Source organism: Carcharodon carcharias, chromosome 8 (genome assembly GCF_017639515.1).
Source record: "Carcharodon carcharias isolate sCarCar2 chromosome 8, sCarCar2.pri, whole genome shotgun sequence".
In the NCBI taxonomy this organism is placed as follows: Eukaryota; Metazoa; Chordata; class Chondrichthyes; order Lamniformes; family Lamnidae; genus Carcharodon; species Carcharodon carcharias.
The window spans coordinates 60,480,963-60,504,593 of record NC_054474.1 but is presented as its reverse complement, the minus strand read 5'-3'; positions in this window follow the sequence as shown (position 1 = coordinate 60,504,593).

Genomic DNA, 23,631 nt, shown 5'->3' with positions numbered 1-23,631 from the left:
TAATAATCTGCCATCCTGTTTTTCCTACCGAAGTAGATAGCGTCACACATCCACATTATACTGCATTGGCCATGTATTTGCCTGCTCACTCAACTTATCTAAATCGCCTTGAAGCCACTTTACATCCTCCTAACCACTCAATTTTCCCATATAGTTTTGTGTCATAGCAAACTTAGGGTAGGGTTTTAGGTCCCGCGGGTGTAAAATAGAGTACGATGACGTCAGGCGAGCGTCCTGACATCATAGCGCACTTGCGTGATATTTCAGTCGGTGGGCGGGCGCAAGAGTCAGCAGCGCGCCTGCTGACAAGAGCCCTATTAAGGCCCTTAATTAATTGAAACCCATTTTTCACTGCCCATCCAACCTTACAGTTGGCAGGCAAACTGGCCAGGCACCCAGGCAGGATGAGGTTTCCAACAGTTATTTTTAAATTAAAATTTTTGGACATCATTTTTAATATGCCCTGTTCATGTGACCGAGTCACACGTCGGGACATGTTTCTCCCATTTTTGAAATCTTTATTTTTGTTTCTACAATTCTTCAACTCCCTGAGGCAGCTCTGTGCCTTCAGGGAGCTTTTAGTGCACGTTCCCCCACGCATGCACAGACTTTAGCACTCACACTCCTCCTGCCCCCACCCTGGCAGCACTGAGTCCTCAGCACGCCTTTCATGCTGGCTGGCCGTTAATTGGCCAACCAGCGTAAAATCACAGTCAGGGGTTGATTGCGAGCAGCAGGCCGTTTCTCAGCTGCTCCTGAGCCCACCCACCTGACGACCGGAAAATCCTGCCCTTGGAAATGTTCATTTGGTTTCCTCTTCCCAAAATATTGTGAACAGCTGGGGCCTAAGCACTGATTCCTGTGGTACCCCACTTTTTGCCACCTGCTACTTCAAAAAAATAGCCATTTTTTCCGACTGTTTCCTGTCAACCCATGCCAATATATTACTCCCAATCCCATCCATGTGTTTTAATTTTGCACACAACCTCTTATATGGGACTTTATCAAAAGCTTTTTGAAAATCTAAATACACCACATCGAATGGTTCTCCCTTATCTATTCCATTATGTCCTCAGAAAATTCTGGCAGATTTGTCAAACATGATTTCCCTTTTATAAATCCATGTTGACTTTGTTTAATCCTGTTGATGTTTTCTAAGTGCCCTGTTATCACATCCTTTATAATAACTCTGGCATTTTCCCTAGTCCTGATGTTAGGCTAACCAATCTGTAATTCCATTTTCTCCTTCCTATTTTTATAAATAGTGATGTTATATTTGCAACCCTCCAATCTGCTGGGACTGTTACAGAATCTACGGAATTCTGGAAGATGATAACCAACACATCCACTATTTCAAAAACAGAATTACCTGGAAAAAAACTCAGCAGGTCTGGCAGCATTGGCGGGGAAGAAAAGAGTTGACGTTTCGAGTCCTCATGACCCTTCAACAGAACTGATTGAATATTAGGAGAGGGGTGAAATATAAGCTGGTTTAAGGTGGGGGGTGTGGTTGTAGGGACAAGCAAGCAGTGATAGGAGCAGATAATCAAAAGATGTCACAGATAAAAGAACAAAGAGGTGTTGAAGGTGGTGATATTATCTAAACAAATGTGCTAATTAAGAATGGATGGCAGGGCATTCAAGGTACAGCTCTAGTGGGGGTGGGTTGGAAAGACTAGCAGGGCATAAAAGATTTAAAAATAATGGAAGTAGGTGGGAAAAGAAAAATCTATATAAATTATTGGAAAAAAAAAGGGAAAGAAGCGGAAAGGGGGTGGGGAGGGAGGAGGGAGTTCAATATCTAAAGTTGTTGAATTCAATATTCAGTCCAGAAGGCTGTAAAGTGCCTAGTCAGAAGATGAGGTGCTGTTCCTCCAGTTTGCGTTGGGCTTCACTGGAAGTGAAGTCCAGTAAAGCCCAATGCAAACTGGAGGAACAGCACCTCATCTTCTGACTAGGCAGTTTACAGCAATCCAGACTGAATATTGAATTCAACAACTTTAGATCTTGAACTCCCTCCTCCATCCCCACCCCCTTTTTGTTTCTTCCCCCTTCCTTTTGTTTTTTCCAATAATTTATATAGATTTTTCTTTTCCCACCTATTTCCATTATTTTAAAATCTTTTATGCCCTGCTAGTCTTTCCACCCCACCCCCACTAGAGCTGTACCTTGAGTGTCCTGCCATCCATTCTTAATTAGCACATTCGTTTAGATAATATCACCACCTTCAACACCTCTTTGTTCTTTTGTCTGTGACATCTTTTGATTAACTGCTCCAATCACTGCTTGCTTGCCCCTATAACCACACCACCTCCCCACTTCTCTCCACACCACCTCACCCCCCCACACCCCCCCGCCTCCCACCATAAACCAGCTTATATTTCACCCTTCACCTAATATTCACTCAGTTCTGTTGAAGGGTCATGAGGACTCGAAACGCCAACTCTTCTCTGCCGATGCTGCCAGACCTGCTGAGTTTTTCCAGGTAATCCTGTTTTTGTTTTGGATTTCCAGCATCCGCAGTTTTTTGATTTTACATCCACTATTTCCATGGCCACCTCCTTCAGTACCCTGGGATGTAGATTATCAAGCCTTGGGGATTTATCTGCTTTCAGTCCCATTAATTTCTCCAGCACTATTTTTTTTAATTTATATTAATTTCCTTCAATTCCTCCTACTCACTAGACCCTTGGTTCCCTAACATTTCTGGGAATTTATTTGTGACCTCTTCCGTGAAGACAGAACTGAAGTTGTTGTTTAATTGCTCTGGCATTTCTTTGTTCTCTATGATAAATTCTCCTGTTTCAGATTGTAAGAGACATAGGAGTCTTTATTATTTTCTTCTTTTTTATACTTATTGAAAACTTTTATAGTCTGCTTTTATGTTTCTTGCAAGTTAACTCTCATTACCTATTTTTCCCATCTTAATCAATCTCTTGGTCTTCCTTTGCTGAATCCTAAACTGCTCCCAATCCTCAGGATTGCTACTTTTTCTAACAATTTTATATGACTCCTCTTTGGATCTAATACTTTTCTTAATTTCGTTTGTTAGTCATGGTTGGGCCGCTTTTCCTGTTGTGTTTTTGCATCAGAAAGGAATATATAACTGCTGCAATGCGTGCATTCATTCCTTAAATATTAGCCATTGCCTTGTCACGTCTTTTAATGAACTTCCCCAATCTATCGTAGCCATCTCACCCCTCATACCTTTGGAGTTTCCCTTGTTTAGAATTAGGACCCTGGTTTCAATTTGGACTACTTCACTTTCCACCCTAATGAAGAATCCTATCATATTATGGCCACTCTTCCCTAAAGGACCCCAGACAAGATTATTATTAATTAACCCTTTCTCATTGCACAATATCAAATCTAGGATAGCCTGTTCCCTAGTTGGTTCCTTGATGGACTAGTCTAAAAAGCCATCTCATGCACATTCCAGGAATTCATCCACCGTAGTATTATTGTTAATTTGGTTTGCCCAGTCTATATGTAGATTAAAGTCACCCATGATTACTGGAGCACCCTTGTTACATACATCTCTAATTTCCTGTTTAACGTCATACCCCACCTTACCACTACTGTTTGAAGGCCAAGAGACAACTTCCACTAATGCTTTCCGCCCCTAGTTGTTTCTTAGTTCCACCCAGACTGATTCTACATCCAGATTTTCTGAGCCAATATCCTTTCTCACTATTGCACTGATTTCATCCTTAACTAACAAAGCCACCCCACCTCCTTTTCCTATTTGCCTTTCCTTCCTAAATATCAAAAACCCTTGGATATTTCGATCCCAGCTTTGGTCACACTACAGTCGTGTCTCTGTAATCGCAATCATATCATACCCATTTACATCTATTTGTGCTGTTAATTCATCTCCCTTATTGTAAATGCTCCATGTATTCAGATACAGTGCCTTTAAACTTGTCTTTTTACACATTTTTTATGCTATGGCCCGATTTACTGCGAAACTTTGCTTCCTCTGCCTTCCATTTTTGCTTTCTACTTTTTTGTTTTTCATTTATCTTTGTTTCTCTCTCTTGTGTCTCCCCGCTCAGGTTCCCATCACACTGCCACATTAGTTTAAACCCTCACCAACACTACTAGCAAATACCCCTGCTAGGATATCGGTCCCAGTCCTGCTGGGGTGCAACCTGTCCAGCTTGTACAGTCCCACTTTCCCTAGAATCAGTCCCAATGCCTCAGGAATCTAAATCCCTCCCTCCTACATGATCCCTCCAGCCATGCATTCATCTGATCTATTCTCCTATTCTTGATCTCACTAGTAAGTGGTACTGGGAATAATCCTGAGGTTACTAGCTTTGAGGTCCTGCTTTTTAATTTATTCCCCCGCTCCCTATATTCTGCTTTCAGAACCTCATCCCTCTCTTTACCTATGTTGTTGGTACCAATCTGGACAATGACCTCTGGCTGTTCACCCTCCCCCTTTAGAATGTCCTGCAGCTGCTCAGTGACATCCTTGACCCTGGCACCAAGGAGGCAACATACCATCCTGGTGACATGTCTGCAGCCACAGAAATGTCTATCTGTTCCCCTTACAATAGAATCCCCTATCACTATTGCTCTCCCACTTTTTTTCTCCCCCACTGTCCAGCTGAGCCACTCGTGGTGCCACGGACTTGGCTCTTGCTGCATTCCCCTGAGAAGCTATCTCCCCAGCAGTATCCAAAATGGAAAATTGGTTAGAGAGGGAGATGGACCCAGGGAACTCCTGCACTACTTGCCTAGTGCTTTTTCTCTGTCTGGTGGTCACCCATTCTCCCTCTGCCTGTGCACTCTTTACCTGCAGTGTGAACACCTCACTGTGTGTGCTACCACTAAGATCTCAGCCTTGTGGATACTCCACAGTGATTCCAGCCACAGCTCCATCTCCGAAACGGGGATTTCAAGTCATTACTCCATTTACTTTTACTTCCTCTAATTTAAGGAATATTAAATACACACCAGGGACCTTACTTCTTATACTTCAAACACCACTTAAACTAAACTAAAGACCAATGTTTACTTTAAGGACTGGACATACTCACCAGGTCCTACTTATCAAGGCTGCCGCTCCTCTCGCACTGGCTCCTGGTCCAGCTCTGGTCTCAGGCCTGGTTCCCATCACTCTTTAAGGCCGCCACTCCTCTCTCACGTTATCCAATGCCAAAAGCAAAGGAGTACCTCTCTCACTTCCTCTCCTAAACTCCCTTAATCACCCAACTCCTAGCAGTTAATTCTAAATTACACTTAATTGGCTGGCTTTATATGCTCCAAAGACAAAGGTCAGCTGACCCAGTCACAGAGGAACCAGTTCAGCTGCTTCTTTAATTAACTAAGCCCAATGCTCACCAAGTGGAGACCTTGTTAAAACCCAGCTTAAGTCTGGGAACTTTAGAATTTAAACTGTAGATTTCAGATAAATGCTTACTATGAACAAAATTAGATTTTTACAAAAAGGTTGAAAAAAAAAAGGCTCCTTACTCACCACCCATCAGCACCCAGTCCTAGGAAGGCACTTGTGGCCTAAGTCTGAATGTTCTCCAGATCTTGCCGCATGATGGCATGGACTGCTTCAGTATCTAATGAATTTATTAATTAACAAAGCCAAAATTGTGTTACAAATTGCTCACCATCACTGATTAATAGAGGAAAGGAAAATAGTGACACCTAAGGTTCACAATCAAATGGCATTATTAAATATTCCATATCCAGTGCCACTTCCACAACTTTTGCTCTCCTGTGACATACTCATTAGTGAACATTTTGTAGTACTGGAGCAAGATTAGTCACCAAATATGTAGGTACTCTATTAAGCAGTTGTTTCCACAATAGTAGTAGTAAGCCAGCTTAATGATGATGTAAAGTGGGGAACCAGTAAAAGGGTAAACCATATCATCCAGGACAATAGCAAACTGGACCCCGCAGGCTTCACTAACGCTGACGGAAAGACATGTAGTAACCTAGAAAACACAAAAGCTGTAACAGAGATAAAGATTTGCAAATTTCCTACAAATCAGTTTCTGATATCCAGCATTGAGCTTCAGATTGCTGCACCAGGGAGATTCAAAAGCAGGTCCTGCCTGATCAAAAGAAAAAAAAATTACAACTGTGTTGTCTACTGGAATGTTTGTGTGATAAAGATTCTTACAGTAGAATCATAGAATGATTACAGGCAAAAGGAGACCAAGATAAAGTAGCTTAAAATGGTTGAGCCTAGGATCCTACCCTGAGGAAACTCTACTGCAATGTCTGGGGTTGAGATGATTGGCCTCCAAAATCCACAATCACCCTATTTTGTACCACGTATGAATCCAACCAGTGGAAAGTTTTCAGCCGATGCCCATTGACTTCAATTTTGCTCAGGTTCTTTGATGGTCAAATGCAGCCTTAAAGTCAAGGGTAGTTACTCTCACTTCACCTCTTGAGTTCAGCTCTTTCGTCCATATTTGGACCAAGACTGTAATAAACTCTGGAGCCAAATGGCAGAATTCTGGCAAAACCCAAACTGAGCATCATTGAGTAAGTTATTGCTAAGGAAGTGCCACTTGATAGCACTGTCAACAACACCTTAATTCACTTTGCTGATGATTGAGATGGAGTGCAGATTGACTAGATTGAATTTGCTCTGCTTTTGCAGACAGGACATACCTAATTTTCTACATTGTCAGGTAAATGCCAGTGTTGTAGCTGTTCCAGAACAGTTTGGCTAGTTCTAGTCTTCAGTACTCCAGCTGGGGTGTTGTCAGGGCTCATAGCCTTTGCTGTATAGTCACTATTATAGAGAAACACAGTAGCAAAATTGCCTATAAACAGCAATGTGATAAATGATCAATTAAACTTTTTGTGGTGTGGATTAAATGGTAAATATTGGCCTTATTACTGGAAAAATCTCCCTGCTTGCCTTTGAACAATACAATGGGAAGCATCTGAAAAGGCAGTCCAATAATACCAACCCTCATAAATCTAACTCAAGAGATATGAGGCGAATTTTCTCAGCTGAAACGGAGGGACCATTATCAGATCAGGAACCCTCTGGAATCTCCAGTGGACTTTGCTGAGTCTCTTCAACTGAACCATGGCATTAATAGCCTGCTTCTGGGTTTCCTGACCAATCAGGGAGGATAGGCATGATGACAGGCTGGATCTGTCAAAGGAAGGATTTCTAATTAAAGGGACCGCAGTATGGGTTAGAATGGCTCAACAGACATGGATTTTTGTGGCTGCAGCAACCACAGGAATGGAAAAGAGACCTGGGATGCTCCGTCTCAGGTCCCTCTTACCCGTAGGTCCTGCTCTGGGATCTGAGGGGTTGCAGTGAGGTGATCTTTCCCAAGGACGGGAGGAAGAGGACAAGCATGGATGAAATGACTGAGGAAGTCAGAAGCAGATGCATGGTTCCTCCAACCTGGTGACAGTGCAGCAAGAGGATTCAGGATCTCAGGAGGTCTGGAAAGATGAATGGCATAACACTTTCAAATGCCAAGACCTCTGCCTTCCCCAGAATTCTCCTGCACAGCACTGCTCAGAACAACACACCTTCCAGCTCCACTCATTCCTCTCTCTCCAGGCTTAGCTGAACAGCCAACATTCACACTCACCCTCATCCTATTGCTTTCCCACCCCCATACCTCACAAACCATTACCAACACACAAAACTCTCTCCTTTTTCTCCTTGTGGAAGGGAGTGCACAACTTCAGGGAGAGGCAGAGACTCGGGTATCACCCTCCAGTGGCAGGTACCTTGACGGCCAATGTCAATACCCATCTGACCGCTGGGAAGGAGATCCTGTTCTAGAAGGCTACAGATATCAGCATCAATCTGTTATGGAAACCTGAGTCTCCTGAAGCAATGATGCTCAGATGTTACAAAATTGATCCTCACGTGTAAGTTCTATGTTGGTGATTTTGTCTCCTTGGAGTTGTATCTCAGCGTCCATCCCCTGTATCCTGTAGAGTGGATGTGGCTGAGGAGAAGGCAGCTGGTGCTTGTGCAGCTGCTGCTGCTACTGATGGTGTTGCTGCTCCTCTTGTCCTTCTTCAGAGGTGCAAAGTAGGGCTACATTAAGTTTGCCCCACGCCATAATGTAGGCTGACAGCAGGGAAGTTCAGCAGAAAATCAGTGAAGTGTAAGACAGGTGAAATGACTTCCAAAAAGTTGACAATCACGTCAAGCAGTGAAGCACTCTGAGGAGTGCTGTGAACAGCAGCCTCTCACATGACCATGCAATTCTTCAATTTCAAAGAAGCAGTCCCACTGTGCACTCACTTCAGTGACCCTGATGAGTTGCTAACAGCTCGGGAAATAGATCAGCTGTAATGCTTGGATAAGACAGAACTTAGTGGCCTATTATAATATTTAAATTCTTTACTAGAGAGTTGCACGAGGATTCTCAGCTTGCCTTCGAACATGCCCAGGTGAAACCTGGAGACAGTGGGATGATGCTGGTCACCCCACCTGGCATCACTTTTAGGGGATTTAACTCCCTGCATGCAGCAGAACCCACCTCCCCCTGCCTGTAAAAATTCTGCATGTGATCCTTAAGTAAACATAGAAAATAGGGCTCTCAAATTTCAGATTTTTTTTAAATGCTGTCATGGGTTGCATGAAGCTTCTCAATAGTCATGTCAGAAAAGGTAAATCAATGTAAGCTGCACCACTGCAGGCAATGCAAGTACAATGTTGTGTGGCACTAACACCGTGCTAATTGGGATAGATTTGCAACTCAAGACTGGGCAGCTATGAGCCCAGCTGTGGGCCATCAGCAGCAGCAGATTGTACTCAACCACAATCTGTAACCTCATTGCCTGGCATATCCTCCACTCTACCATTACCACCAAGCCAGGGGATCAACTCTGGTTCAGTGAAGAGTGCAGTGCAGCATGCCAGGAGCAGAACCAGGCATACCTAAAAATGAGGTGTCAATCTGATGAAGTTACGACACAGGACTACTTGCGTGTCAAACAGCAAGCGTTAGACAGAGCTAAGCGATTCCACAACCAATAGATCGGATCTAAGCTCTGCAGTCCTACCTCATCCAGTCGAGAATGGTGGAGGACAATTAAACAACTACTGGAGAAGAAGGCTCCACAAATATCCCCATCCTCAGTGATGGAGGAGCCCAGCACATCAGTGCAAAAGATAAGGCTGAAGCATTTGCAACAATCTTCAGCTAGAAGTGCCGAGTGGATGATCCATCTTGGCCTACTCAAGAGGTCTCCAACATCACAGTTGCCAGTCTTCAGCCAAATCGATTCACTCCATGTGATATCAAGAAACAGTTGAAGGCACTGGATACTGCAAAGTCTATGGGCCCCAACAATATTCCAGTAATAATACTGAAGACTTGTGCTCCAGAACTTGCCATGCCCATAGCCAAGCTGTTTCAACACAGATACAACATTGGCATCTACCCAACAATGTGGAAAATTGCCCAGGTATGCCCTGTACACAAAAGCAGGACAAATCCAACCCAATTACCGTCCCATCAATCTACTCTTAATCATCAGTAAAGTGATGGAAGGGGTCATCAACAGCTATCAAGCAGCACTTGTTTAACAATAACCTGCTCACTGACACCCAGTTTGGGTTCCAGCAAGGTCTCTCAACTTTTGACCTCATTAAACCCTTGGTTCAAACATGGACTAAAGAGCTGAACTCAAAAGGTGAGGTGAGAGTGACTGTCCTTGACATCAAGGTCGCATTTGACTGAGTGTGGCATCAGAGAGCCCTGGTAAAACTGGAGTCAATGGGAATCGGAGGGGAAACTCTCCACTGGTTGGAGTCATACCTAGCACAAAAGAAGATAGTTATGGTTGTTACAGGTCAGTCATCTCAGTTCCAGGACATCACTGCAGGAGTTCCTCAGATTAGTGTCCAAGGCCCAACCATCTTCACCTCCTTCATCAATGACCTTCCTTCCACCATAAGGCCAGAAGTGGGGATGTTTGCTGCTGATTGCACAATGTTCAGCACCATTTGCGACTCCTCAGATACTGAAGCAGTACATGTCCAAATGCAGCAAGACCTGGGCAATACCCAGGCTAGGGCTGACAAGTAGCAAGTAACACTCGTGCCACACAAGTGCCATGCAATGACCATCTCCAACGAGACAGAATCTAGCCATCGCCCCCTGACATACAATGGCATTATCATCGCTGAATGTGCCACTATCAACATCCTGAGGGTTTCCATTGACCAGAAACTGAATTGGACTAGCCATAAAAATACCGTGGCTAAAGAGCTGGTCAGAGGCTAGGAATCTTGCAGCAAGTAACTCACCTCCTGACTCCCCAAAGCCTGTCCAGCATCTACAAGGCACAAGTCAGAATTTTAATGGAATAGTCTCCACTTGCCTGGATGAGTGCAGCTCCAACAACACTCAAGAAGCTTGACACCATCCAGGACAAAGCAGCTCACTTGATTGGCACCCTATCCACAAATATTCATTCCCTCCACCACCAACGCATAGTGGCAGCAGTGTGTACCATCTATAAGATGCACTGCAGGAACTCACCAAGGCTCCTTAGACAGCACCTTCCAAACCACAACCGCTGCCATCCAGAAAGACAAGGGCAGCAGACATATGGGAACACCACCAACTAGAAGTTCCCCTCCAAACTACTCACCCTCCTGACTTGGAAATATATCACAATCCTTTCACTGTCGCTGAGTCAAAATCCTGGAACTCCCCCCTAACAGCACTGTGGCCTACATTTTCAGCTCGGCGGGCGGGCACAATCAACAGGCCCAGGTGCAGTCAGGAAACAGACCGCCGACAGCGATTGGCTCCTGACTGTGATTTCACGCTGGCTGGGCAATTGACTGCCAGTCAGCGTGAAACTCGTGCCAAAAAGCTCAGCGCTGCCTGGTGGGGGTGGGCATTGACAGTTCCGCAGGTGCAGGCAAACGCCAAGAGGAAGCTCCCTGAAGGCAGAGCTGCCTCAGGGAGCTGCCAAGCATCACAATCGGGCACTTGAATGGATAGATGATAAAAATGCTGTCCACAGATTTTTATTTTTATTTTATTTAATAATGGAAACCTCATCCCGCCATTGGTTGAGGTTTGATAAAAATGAAAAGTCCGCCTGGCTGATTTGCCCATCTGCCAACCATAAGGTTGGATGGACCACGAAAAATTGGAGAAAATTGCGCTATTAAAGGGCTTAATTGCCCTCTTAATTGTCAGCGATTGGAGCAATTATAGTCAGAAATGCACAAGAGGCCATATTTAAAGTGGGGATATCTCAGAGGGTTGTGGGTTTTGAGAGGAATACAGAGATAGGAGGGAGCAAGGCCATGGAGGGATTTGAAAACAAGGATGAGAATTTTAAGATCAAGATGTTGCTTAACTGGGAACCAACGAAGGTCAGCAAATAAATGGCTGATAGGGGAACGGGACTTGCTGTGAATTGAGACATGAGCAGCAGTGTTTTGGATGACCAGTAGTTTACAGAGGGTAGGATATGGGAGGGCAGCCAGGAGTGCATTGGGATAGTCAAGTTTAGAGGCAAAGAAGACGTGCACGAGAGCTTCAGCAGCAGGTGAGTTGAGACAGGGACAAAGTTGAGCGATGTTATGGAGGTGGAGAAGGCGATGGTGTGAATATACGGTCGGAAGCTCATCTCAAGATCATATCGACACTAAGATTGCGAACGGATTGGCTTAATCTCAGACAGTTGCCAGGGAGAGGGATGGAGTCGGTCGTTAGGAAACAGAGTTTGAAGTGGGGACTGAAAACAATGGCTTTATTCTTCCAATATTTAACTGGAGGTATTTTATCCTCAGTCAATGCTAGATGTCGAATAAGCAGTCTGATAATTTAGCAACAATAAAACTCAGCGATAAAACAGCAGACTTCCAACTGAACACATATTGTCTTTGTTCTGAGGATATCAGTTTTGGAAATGCAGGAGTAAACAATTTCAAAAAGCACCTGGAAACTTACAAGTATGTAAACTGGGCTGTGGCTTCAAAAACGCAATAGTCAATAGATAACAGGCTTTTTTTTTCGGCAGCTCAGCAGATTTTAGGCCAAGAGATCACAGATGCCAAAACACTTCTTTGTGAAGCCATTGCAGAAATTGATTACAGATTGCATTTGCAAATCATTTCACAAAACTCAAAGCTGACGTTTCGAATTCAAACATTGCAAGAGTTTTTTTGTAGAAGAACAATATGGAAACCAGCAGCAAGTAGATTCTGAACTTGCCTGATTTTCAACCAGGGTAATAAGACTGAATCAGTGGTGGGGGCAAATGCTGGATCTTAACAAAATGGGGACAGAAAAAAAGTATTGTGGTATGGTTTTATTTAGTGTGTAATGTACCTTTAAGAATAATACTTGTTAGGCAAGATTACATGATCTATAGTAACCAATAGGAGAGTAGCAGAGGCTACCTCAGCAGTCTGTGCAGAGACAGAGTTGGAGTTGAAAGCTAATGTGTAGATGCTGCTGAGTATATTGTAAATAAACTTAAATGTTTCCACCCAAGAAGTATCTGCAGATCAATTCTATCATTAGTAGCACAACTCGGCCACTTTACAAGTATCCAGCCCTTTGAAAACTGATTGCTACACTTCAGATTTTCCCTTATGATGAGGCTAGTGTGAAGCTGGGTTTCCTCCCTAAAGAAACACGAAAAAATAATTTTTGATCTCAATTGTGCAGCAAAGTTCTATCTGCTGTGTAAAAAAAGTCTGGCCTATGAACTGAAAACTAGAAATTTCTAAATGCACAACACCGCAGTAGGTATGTGTCATCCCAATCATTGTCATAGTCACCTTAAACTGAGATGTTTAGCAATATGGTGATTACAATAAACTTTAAAAAATCTGATTTAAGTATTTTCAGATACAATTTCATAATCTAGATTTTGTAAAGATCTCCGACCTGCACTAAACAAGTCACTAATGAGGTTTACAAACCAACTTTTATGAGTTTGCCTCTTGATTTATGAGATGTTTGGGTTGGCAATAATGGGGCAGACAAGACAGTTTAGGTCAAAAGTCAACAGCTCTCAAAATTTTGGATGGGCACCAGGCTTTGTGTGCTGATATTCTAAGGATTGATTTTAGCTCTGGGCAGGTTTTGTGGGGTACGGGGTGTGAAGACACATAATCGCTGAAGAAAACTGGAGACCCAGACTCTGTTAACTCCCTGTTCTAATTAAACATGCCACAAGTAAGGATAATGTGTGGCTTGAGAGGAACTTGCAAGTGATGGTGTTTCCAATTGTCTGTTGCCTTTGTCCTTCTAGATGTATTAAGCAGTTCCCAATGCATTCTTTGCCAGAACCTGCAGCATTTTACCCATGGACACTAACAACTAGAACAAAAGAGATCTGGGATTTCCCAGAAGGAAAAAACAGTTTGGACCAGTATTCTTATTTCCCAGCTTTTACTGGTGTTCCATTTTAAGGTGTACAAGACCAGTTTGGACCAGTATTCTTATTTCTTGGTTTTTACTGTTTTTTCCTTCTGGGTTACTGCAGTGTCTGGGTTCCCTGGTGTCGAGGGCATAACAGACAGCACCCATGTAGCTATCAGGGACCAGAAGACAAGCTAGGAACTTTTGCAAACTGGGAGAGCTTTCTTCCCATCAACATACAACTGGAATGCTATCACCATAGAGGGGTCATGCAAGTGTGTGCTAGTTTCACTGGCAGTTGCCATGATGCCTTCATCTTGTGACACTCATCCTACCCCTCAGCGATTGTAAACAAAGGCTATTGCCACATCACTGCTCCCCCACCCCACCCCTCCAATTCACCCTCGATAACAACTCCATCACACCCAATCAGCTCAGGTACAGTCATAACCTTGGGACCACCTGAAACATACTGCACACTATGGGCATCTTGAAGCAAAGGTTCAGGTTGCATCATTTGCAGTCTCTGTGAAATATATCCTAGAGAAAGTGTGCCACATCAATGTACTGTATTCTATTTTGCACAATCTGTAATGCAAGAAGGACTGCAGTTGAAGGGGGCAGAGAAACAGGAAGAAGCAGCATCCAAGAGGAAATATTGGATGAAGGAAAGGGAGAAAATGAAGGGGGCGCAGCATAACACACTGCAGCTAGAAAAACTTGAGGTTAATTCTCAGTTCTTTCAGTGTTATATTCATTCCTTTCCCCGGAAAGTGAAAGCTCTTAGCATTACTGTCAAGACAGAATAAAAACAATATTCTGTTCCCAAGAGATGAAGGCCTTTCTCCATATATTTATATTAAATGACCATACATTATTTACACAACTACAGATAAGTCATCAGTGACACTCAGCTAAATACAAATTGTTAACACTGTCAGTGGTGTATGAGATGTGGGAGCCACTACCTCCTTTATCTCTAATGGATGAAGAAATACCTATGTCTTTTGCTACAAAGGTGAGTTTTCCACCAGGTACAGTCATTTACTGAGAAAAAACACAATTATCCCAAAACACAAGTCTTGCCTTTGAATGGGCACAACAATATAAATGGTTGCATTTGCCATCTTCAGTACATTCATGTCAAAACTAGTAGCAATGATATCCATGTTGTGATAAGGAATACATTTTTTTTAAAAAGGCACCATACATTGTTGAAAAGCTGCCCCACATTAGTTTCCAGCCATAATTATATTTTCTGGAACTCAGGAAGAGAATTTTGACAAGGAAGAAATGCAAGACCAGTTCTTAAAAACACAGCAATCAATGGAGGTCATCTAAAACAACTTCCATAAAATAGAAATTTAAAAAATGTGTTGGTAGCAAAACTCCCAGGTAATACTGGCAGAAACCCCAGAAGACTACATGTTGTTTGCAGCAGTTTCAGCTTATGTGCGTTACAACCAGAAGGTATAGCACCAGCCTTGTTACCTTTAAGGGAAATTAGATTTCTTAACCATACAGATGATTTTCTTGCCACCTCTCTCAAGTGGAAGAGTTTATTTTTCTCAGAACAAGCTAAGAAACACAAACATAAATGTAGAATCTGCATGGTTAGATACATTTAAGAGTAATAACCAGAAATGCTTTGTCTCAATAAAGTAGAATGGTGCATAGTATTTAATTATTCAAAGAATAAAGACGTTCTTACTACAACATAGCTTATGACATCCATCATTTACCACTAGAAATGTAATGAAATAATACTTCTCACATTGAATTATTTGGAATAAATTAAAAATCTTCCATTAAAATTACCAGGTTACAGGAGTTGTGTTCAGTACAAGCATAACAAACATAAGTGAAAGAGTTAACCCAATGTGAAGTTCTTGGTAGAGTCAAGTGAGCTTTAATAAATCTAAATGTTATCTCACTTTAAATAGCATACATCTAAGAATAGTCAGAACCTCATGCCAAATGGTTAATCAATCCCACAATAGTGCCTGGGATATGTAAACTGTCCGTACATCAGAAACCCAGATTCTGCACAGATTAGAAAATGAAATAGACACCAGAGAGAAAAGAATACAATGGAGTAAAGAGCAGGACCGAAACAGTAGATGAAACAGAAAATATCTAGTCAGTGTAAAAGGCAGGCAGCAAGGCAAAGGGATAAAGGAATTCCAGAGAGCAAGGACATGATGACTAAATCTCTTGGCAAAGAGGTTTCGAAGAAAGATATTGTTCGCCACATTTCTAATGGCATGAAAGGAAATTCATTGATTTTAAAAACTCAGATCGTAATACACAAAGGTTAACTGCTTTCCAAGATCCCTTCATGATGTAGTGAATGAAAGAATTGAAAGAATTTCTCTTCCCCTCCCGGTCCTTCCCAAAAGAACATTCCAGAAAGGTGACTGAAGTACATATACCAGGGATTGTGCCCAAAAAGAGCCAAGTAAGTTGTCCAGTCTGGTTAGACTTAGTACTTCACTGTCCAGGTCAAGCAGATTATCAACTCTGTTTGCAGAGCTTGGGGCTCCCCAAGCCTAACCAGTCTGGGTGTAGTTGCATATTTGTTATGGTCCTGAACTGGATTAGTAACCCAGAGGCCTGGGCACCTTGGGAATTTAAATTCAGTTAAGTAAATACACATGCAATAAACAAGTATCAGTAATGGTGACCGTGAAGTTACAAGATTGTCAAAAAGAAAGCCGGTTGGTTCACTAAGGTCCTTTAGGGTAGGAAATGCGGGCCTTAGCTGGTCTGGCTTATTTGTGACTTCAGATCCTCAGCAAAGTGGTTGACATTTAAATACCCCATGAAATTACATTCAGTTGTATTATAAAAAAGACAATTGGACTACCTGGCATCAACCAGGACAGCAGATATGACAAAGGCACACCCTGCCCAGTCAACCCTGTAAAGTACCCCTAACCAACATACGGTAGCTTGTGCAAAAATTGGGAGAGCTATCCCACAAACTAGCCAAGCAACAGTCATTTTCAGAGAATCATACCATTTAGCCAACATCGCAGACTCCTCCATCACCATCCCTAGGTACATCCTGCCCATCAGGCCATGTGAATGACACAGCGGTATAGAGTCAAGAGGGAGGGGCCCTGGGATCCTCAATATTGACTCCAGACACAATAGTTGTAGTATAAGGGTCTAGCACTTATAGGTTTAACATGGGACTGAGTACTTTACCATCCACACAATGATGCAAGAGAATATATGACCTGCATCTAGGGGTCTGTACTAGCAAGAGTGGACACAGCTCCTAGCTTGAATCCTTTACTGTATTTGGTTCTTGTGGCTAAATATGTTAATTGTATGTATGTATTAAGACAATGAGGACTTCATTAAGACCTACTAAATAGTATCCAACACCCTACAATAGTCAAATGGCATCAGGTCAAACATGGGCAAGGAAACCTCCTGATTACCACCTACCATATTACCTTAGTTGATGAATCAGTAGTCTTCCAAGTTGAATATCACTGGATGTTCTATAGATGGGGAACTGGGGGATGGTTCAGTGGCATCGCTAACAACCTGAAGAACATAGTTACCAGGCTGGCCTACAAGTTGTAAAAGAACGACCATGAGGGAAAAAGCCTACTTAACCTTGTCCTTGCCAATCTATCTGTCCATGACAGCATTGATAGGAGTGGCTATTGCTGTCATTGTGGAGATGAAGTCACTTCTTCACACTGAAGTCACCCTCCATTGTGTTGTGTAGCACTAAATAGAATAGGCTCAACAGATCGAGCGCTCAAAATTGGACACTCGTGAGGTGCATGGACCATCAGTAGCAGAATTGCATTCCATCACAATCTGTAACCATCAATGGCTCTATGAATCAAGCCATGGGACCAACCCTGGTTCAATGAGAAGTGTAGAAGAGAATGTCAGCAGCAGCAAATACCTAAAAGAGGTGCCAACAAGCAGATCAAAGCTCAGCAGTCCTGTCCCATCCAGTCATGGATAATTAAACAAGCAACAGGAGGAAGCTCCATGAATATCACCATCCTTAGTGATACTCTTTTGAGTAAACCTGTTTCCATCTGTTTCAGATGAAGTTACATTGTTTCATAGTTTGCCATTGTGAGATTTGAACTCTTGATAATCTTTTAAATGAAAACCAAATCAACAAAATTGGGATAAATCAGGCACAGCCCCTAATTCAGGTCAGCTGTAAAACCAAGAACAAAGTTTAAAGGAAACTTACAAACTTTAAATCAAAATGTGATTAAAGGGGTCAACAAAACACCCCAGTCCCCGCGGTGCCCACCGAGCACGGAAGGCCTCGAGAGTGCCAGCAGACACCGCGTGCTCCTTCTCCAGGGACATCCGGCAGCGAACGTAGCCACGGAAGAGGGACAAACAATCGGGCGGGACTCCCCCGTCGATCGCCCGCTGCCTGGACCTGTTAATGGCCAACTTGGCCAGGCCCAGGAGCAGGTTCACGAGGAGGTCCTCCTCCTTCCCGACCGCCTTCCGCACCGGGTGCCCATAGATCAGGAGCGTGGGGCTGAAGTGCAAACAAAACTTCAATAAAAGGTTTTTCAAATAACTAAAAAGGGAGTGCAGCCTACAACACCCTATGTATACATGGTCCACGGACTCCACAAGACCACAAAAAGGGCATGTGTCCTGAGAGTCCGTGAACCTATGCATCCTCTTATTATAAGGGACTGCTGCATGCAACACCCTCCAACCCAGGTCCCCGATAGAAAGGGGGAGGACACCTCCGTAGAGGGCCTCCCATCGAGGGCCTCCGCCGCCGGACGGCAACAAGGCACGCCAGGGCGTGTCCGGTCGACGGACAAGGGCGAGAAAATGGAAGGTGTGCAGCAGCAGTCCGTACAAAAAGCCCCTCTTTGCCGTGCCAAAAGGCACAGAGGGCATGTCCCCGAGGCGGCTCATATTGCGGGGCACCAGCACCCGAGGGAGGGTTCGGGGCTTAGGGCCAATGTGGAATTCCGTCCGAACAGGGGAACGCTCAGACGGAAGACCACTGCGCACCTGGGCCACCTCAAGACCCAAAATAACGTCGGGTCCGAGCACGACCGTTCTCAGGTCTTGGATGGCATCGGCTGCGACCTGGACACTCACAGACGCGCGTCGCGCCAACTCCTGCGGGAGCATCCAGCCCAGTCCTCCGCCACCCAGCACGTCCCCGATCCTGGTCACCCCTGCGGCCACAGCCCTCCTCTCCGCCAACCACTGAAAAGGACGGAGGGGCGGATTCCTGAGCAGCGGCTCTCTGACGATAGCCGCTACTCCTGACGGGGGAGAGCTGCGTCGCGAGGCGACCACTTTCCAGACTTTGATCAGGTCCTGGTAAAAGACGGGCAACGCCTGCAAGGAGCCACCGAGGCCCAGCTGTTCTATAAACAGGAGCTGCACGTCATAATTCAGGCCGTGCACCTGACGGAAGAAATACGTCATCAGGGCACACCATCTAGGAGGAGGCTCGACGTAGAGGTATCGCTGCAGGGTCTGAAGGCGGAAAGTCGCCACCTGTGTGCGTAGGCACACTAGCGCCTGACCACCCTCCCTAAGCGGGAGACTCAGAACCTCGGCAGCGACCCAGTGCAATCTTTTGTCCCAGAAGAAGTCGACTAACAATCTCTGGATTCTTGTGACAAAGTCCGGGGGAGGGGTCAAAGTGACCAGCCGATACCACAACATGGCGGCGATCAGCTGGTTTATGACCAGAACTCGACCTCGGTAAGATAGCAGTCGGAGCAGTCCTGTCCAGCGCCGCAGGCGAGCGGTGACTTTCGTCTCCAGTTCCTGCCAGTTTGCCGGCCAGGATTCCTCAGCGAGGCAGAGATGGACCCCCAGGTAGAGGAGGCTGGTCCTGCTCCAGGTGAAAGGCCTGAGCTCCTCGGGTAGGGGATCCATCTGCCACTGACCGACCAGGAGTCCAGAACATTTACCCCAGTTGATCCTGGCAGAAGAAGCGGCAGAGTAGACCTCCTGGCACTCGCGCATCCTCCGCAGGTCAGCCGGGTCACTAAACATAAGGAGCACGTCATCGGCGTAAGCCGAAAGGACCACCCCGATGCCCGGCCCGCGCAGAACCAATCCCGACAACCTCCTCCGCAAGAGGCGCAGGAAAGGCTCCACGCAAATAGAATACAACTGGCCAGACAGGGGGCAGCCCTGACGTACCCCTCTCCCAAAGCGAAGGGGCGCCGTCAGGGACCCGTTAACCTTCACTAGACACTCCGCGGCGGTGTACAGAAGTCGGATCCGGGCGACAAAATGCGTCCCGAACCCGAAAGCTCGCAGAGTTCCGAGTAAGTATTCGTGATCCACCCTGTCGAACGCCTTCTCCTGATCGAGAGACAGGAAGGCGCTCGACAGACCAGCCCTCTGGGAATGGTGGATGATGTCCCGGACCAGATGGATGTTATCATAAATGGTTCGGTCCGGGACGGTGTAGGACTGGTCAGGGTGGATCATGTGGTCCAGCACGGTGCCGAGCCGAGAAGACATGGCTCGGGCGAAGATTTTGTAGTCCGTGCTGAGGAGGGAGACCGGGCGCCAGTTTTTAAGAAGGTGGAGATCCCCCTTCTTCGGCAGCAGGGCAATCACGGCCCTGCGCCACGAAAGGGGCATCTCCCCGGTAGCAATGCTCTCCCCCAGGACCCCCGCGAAGTCGCTCCCCAAGACGTCCCAGAACGCCCTGAAGAACTCCACGGTCAGCCCGTCTAGTCCCGGGGTTTTGCCCCTAGAAAGACCGTCGAGTGCGCCGGTCAGCTCCCCCAGACTTATAGGGGAGTCGAGCTTTCCGGCGCACTCCGGGCCGACCTGCGGCAGGTCCTCCCACAAAACTCTGCAAGCTTCCTCACTGGACGGATCCGGAGAGAACAGGGCAGTGTAGTAATCTCGGGCAATGGCCCTGACGCCCTCCGGATCCGAGACAAGGGATCCGTCGTCGGCCAGCAGCGTAAAGAGCTGCTTACGGACCCCGTGCCTTTTTTCCAGTGAGTAGAAGAAGGGAGAGCCACGGTCCATCTCCTTAAGGAAACAGATCCGCGACCTCACGAACGCGCCCCGAGACCCGACCAGTTGCAGGTCCCGCAGCGCGCCCTTCTTCTCATCGTACACCGACCGCAGGGCCGGGTCCGCGTCGGGCTGACGGAGACGTGCCTCCAGGTCGAGCACCTCCTTCTCCAACTCCTCGACCCTGGATTTGCGTCTCTTTGTCGACCCCTTCGCGTACTCTTGACAGAAAACTCGGACGTGAGTCTTGCCCACGTCCCACCATAGCCTCAAGGAGGGGAAGCCTCCCCGCTTCCTTCTCCAGCCGGCCCAGAAGCGACGGAACGAGTCCAGGAACCGCTGGTCTTCCAACAACAGGTTATTAAAATGCCAGTACGCGGACCCCGTCCGAGCGCAGAACGAAGTGAGCTCCGCCCACACCAGACGGTGGTCCGTGCACGGAACCTGCTGTATAGAAGCAGCCGGAACGCAGGACACGTACGCCTTCGAAACGTAAAGGCAGTCGAGTCTGGACGCTCCGACTCCAGGTGACACAAAGGTGAACACGCTGGAGTCAGGATGGAGATTTCGCCAGACGTCCACTAAGTCGAAGGACCTGACCAGGTCCCGCAACTTACTCACACCTCGCGTGCAGTGCGGGGTACCGTGACGGTCCCGGACCCCGAGGGTGCAATTGAAATCCCCCCCGAGGATGATGCACTCGCCAGCGTCGATGGAGCCGAGATGAGTGGACACTTCTTCAAAGAAGCTCGCTTGCTGCTGCGTGCCCAGGGGAGCGTACACATTCACAAAGTGAAGCACCGCCCCCCCCAGACGCACAGTCAGGTGCAGCAACCGGCCTGGCACCGGCTCCTTGACCCCCAAGATCTCCAGCTGAAAATGCGGGGCCAACAAGATAGCCACCCCGCCAGAATTGGAGGCTAGGTGACTCATGTAGACCCCCCCTCGCCACTCCAGGAGCCACGTGGCTTCGTCTCCCGGAACGGTATGGGTTTCTTGCAGGAAGCACAACGCATACTTCCCGTCCCTGAGGACCGAGAAGTTCTGGAACCTGCACTGTGCGGCCCTGCTGCCGCGGATGTTGAGGCTGGCTATAGTCGTCTTCATTGTCAAAGGTACATCAAACCTTCACCTTAAGTCATTAAAAAGAAGAGGACTTTTTAGTCCTTCCTCTCCTTCAGGAGCCCAGCGAGAAACGTTTGGACCCTCCGCCGCGCGTTCCTATCCAACTCAGGAGACTTGAGAGCCTCGCGAGTGGACCAGAACACCAGCGGAAAAGAATGCCACCGGTCCAAGGCCAACTGAACCCTGTCTCGGCGACCGCGATGACTCGCCAAAAAGTCCCGGAGTTCCCTTGGGGGGATGAGGGGGGAGTCAGTGGAGGGCACCAGGGGATCCACCGCCTCGCTTGAGAGCGACTCAGCGTAATCTCCAGCGCTCACCACGGACACCCCGTCCTCCTCCAGGTCGTCGCCTCCAGCTTCCGACCCCTCCCCCGCATCGAGTACGGGGGCTGATTCGGAGCTGCCAGCTGGCCCCACCTGTACCTCGATCCCACCCCCAGGATCAAGGCCAGAGGGGTCCTCTCTGGTCTCCTCTAAACGTTTTGGGTCAGAGGGCAGCGGCAGTTCTGATGCCCGCTCTCCTCCCGGCACCGGGTCGTCCGGGGAGCTCAGGACAAGCTCCTGACCCAAAACTAGGACGCCCGGTGCTAAGGTTTGGGAGGGAGTGGGAAGGCCTTCCTTTTCGCTGCCACCCAATGACCCGTTAACATTTTTTAAATTTTGAGAGTTACAGTCCCCCGACGAGCCAGAAGGTACCTCGGGGGTATCGAGGGTCTCTGAGTCGGGCACCACCTCAAGGGAGGTGCCTTCAGTGACCCCCGAGGGGCCCTGTTCAGGGGACTGCAGCAGGTTGACAGGGGTAACAGTGGTGGGAGTCGGTGCAGGGGTTTTGAGTTCCCCCAGAGGACAGGGTGAGATTTTACTTGGCGGAGACGCCACCACCTCTTCATCGGGGGAAGGGACACACCCAACTTCTTCAATTTGGGCATCACCCACCTCCTCCTCCGAAGCGTGACGTCTCTTCCGGGTCAGGCTGGGGGCTAGGGAGACCTCCATTTCCGAGGCCCCCTCCTCCTTGTCCAGCCCTCCCGGACACTCCACCCTCTGGGTTTTGGGTGTTAGATACCCCGGCTCGGGGTCCCGCGTCTTTTCCCCGCCGGCCCCGGGAGCACGCGCAGAAACGACGCCGGGCCCAGCACTCGGCGCCTTAGCACCCACGGGCCCGGGAGCACACGCGGACACGATGCCGGGGCCGGATGATGTCTTTTCCCCCGAGCCGGTGCTTGCAGGTGTTTGGGGGTTTTGGGGCGTTTCAGGGGCCGCCTCCAGGTTGCGGGTCTTCCTCCGTGCCTTCTTACGGCGCGAGGGCTCTCCCCCCGCCTCACCGGCAGCCGAGATGGCAGTGGCCGCCGGCGTCGCTTCCCCTTGCGGGGAGGGAGATGGAGTGGTGGCGGGGGGAGGGGGGGCGGTGCCAGCCGTGGCCGCTTGGGTGGGGCTCGTGGCCTTGGAGGCGGGGCAGTTCTTCCTCACGTGCCCCGCCTCCTTACAAGCATGGCACCGCACGCCCTCCACGGTCCAGAAGACCCGATAGGCGGTCCCCTCAAAATTGATAACGAAGGCCCCCTCCAGGCACTCCTCCCGGGCCAAGCGGACAAATACCTGGCGCCGGAAGGAGTACACATGGCGGAGGGCCGAGTCTTTGAGGCCGAGCGGGATTGGTGCAACCCCCGACCTGACCTCCCCCAATTTATTAAGGTGGGGGAGGAGGAGCTCACTGGATAGAATAGGCGGGACGTTCGAAATAATAATTCTCTGGGCAGTGGCCTCAAGGGGGTCCACCGCCAGAAAAGTCCCGGCCACAGTGAGTCCTTTTTGCAGGGCGAGGTGCACCGCCCGCTCGGACCTCAAGAAGAATATGGCCTTCCCATACATTTTAGAGGCCGCGACAATGGCTGAGGGGCTGACGACCCCAGCCATAGCCTTTACGCAGGCCTCTATTGTCATTTCAGGGTGAGCATAGCTCTTTACCCCAAGGGCCCTGGTCAGGAGGCGGAATGGTGACAGGGCAGCGGGAGCAGCTGGAGCCGCAGAAGCAACCACCCCCGCATAAGTTTTCTTTTTTTGAGGCCCTGCCACCGGTGACAAAACCGCCTCCACATTAGCCCTCGAGGGCCCGG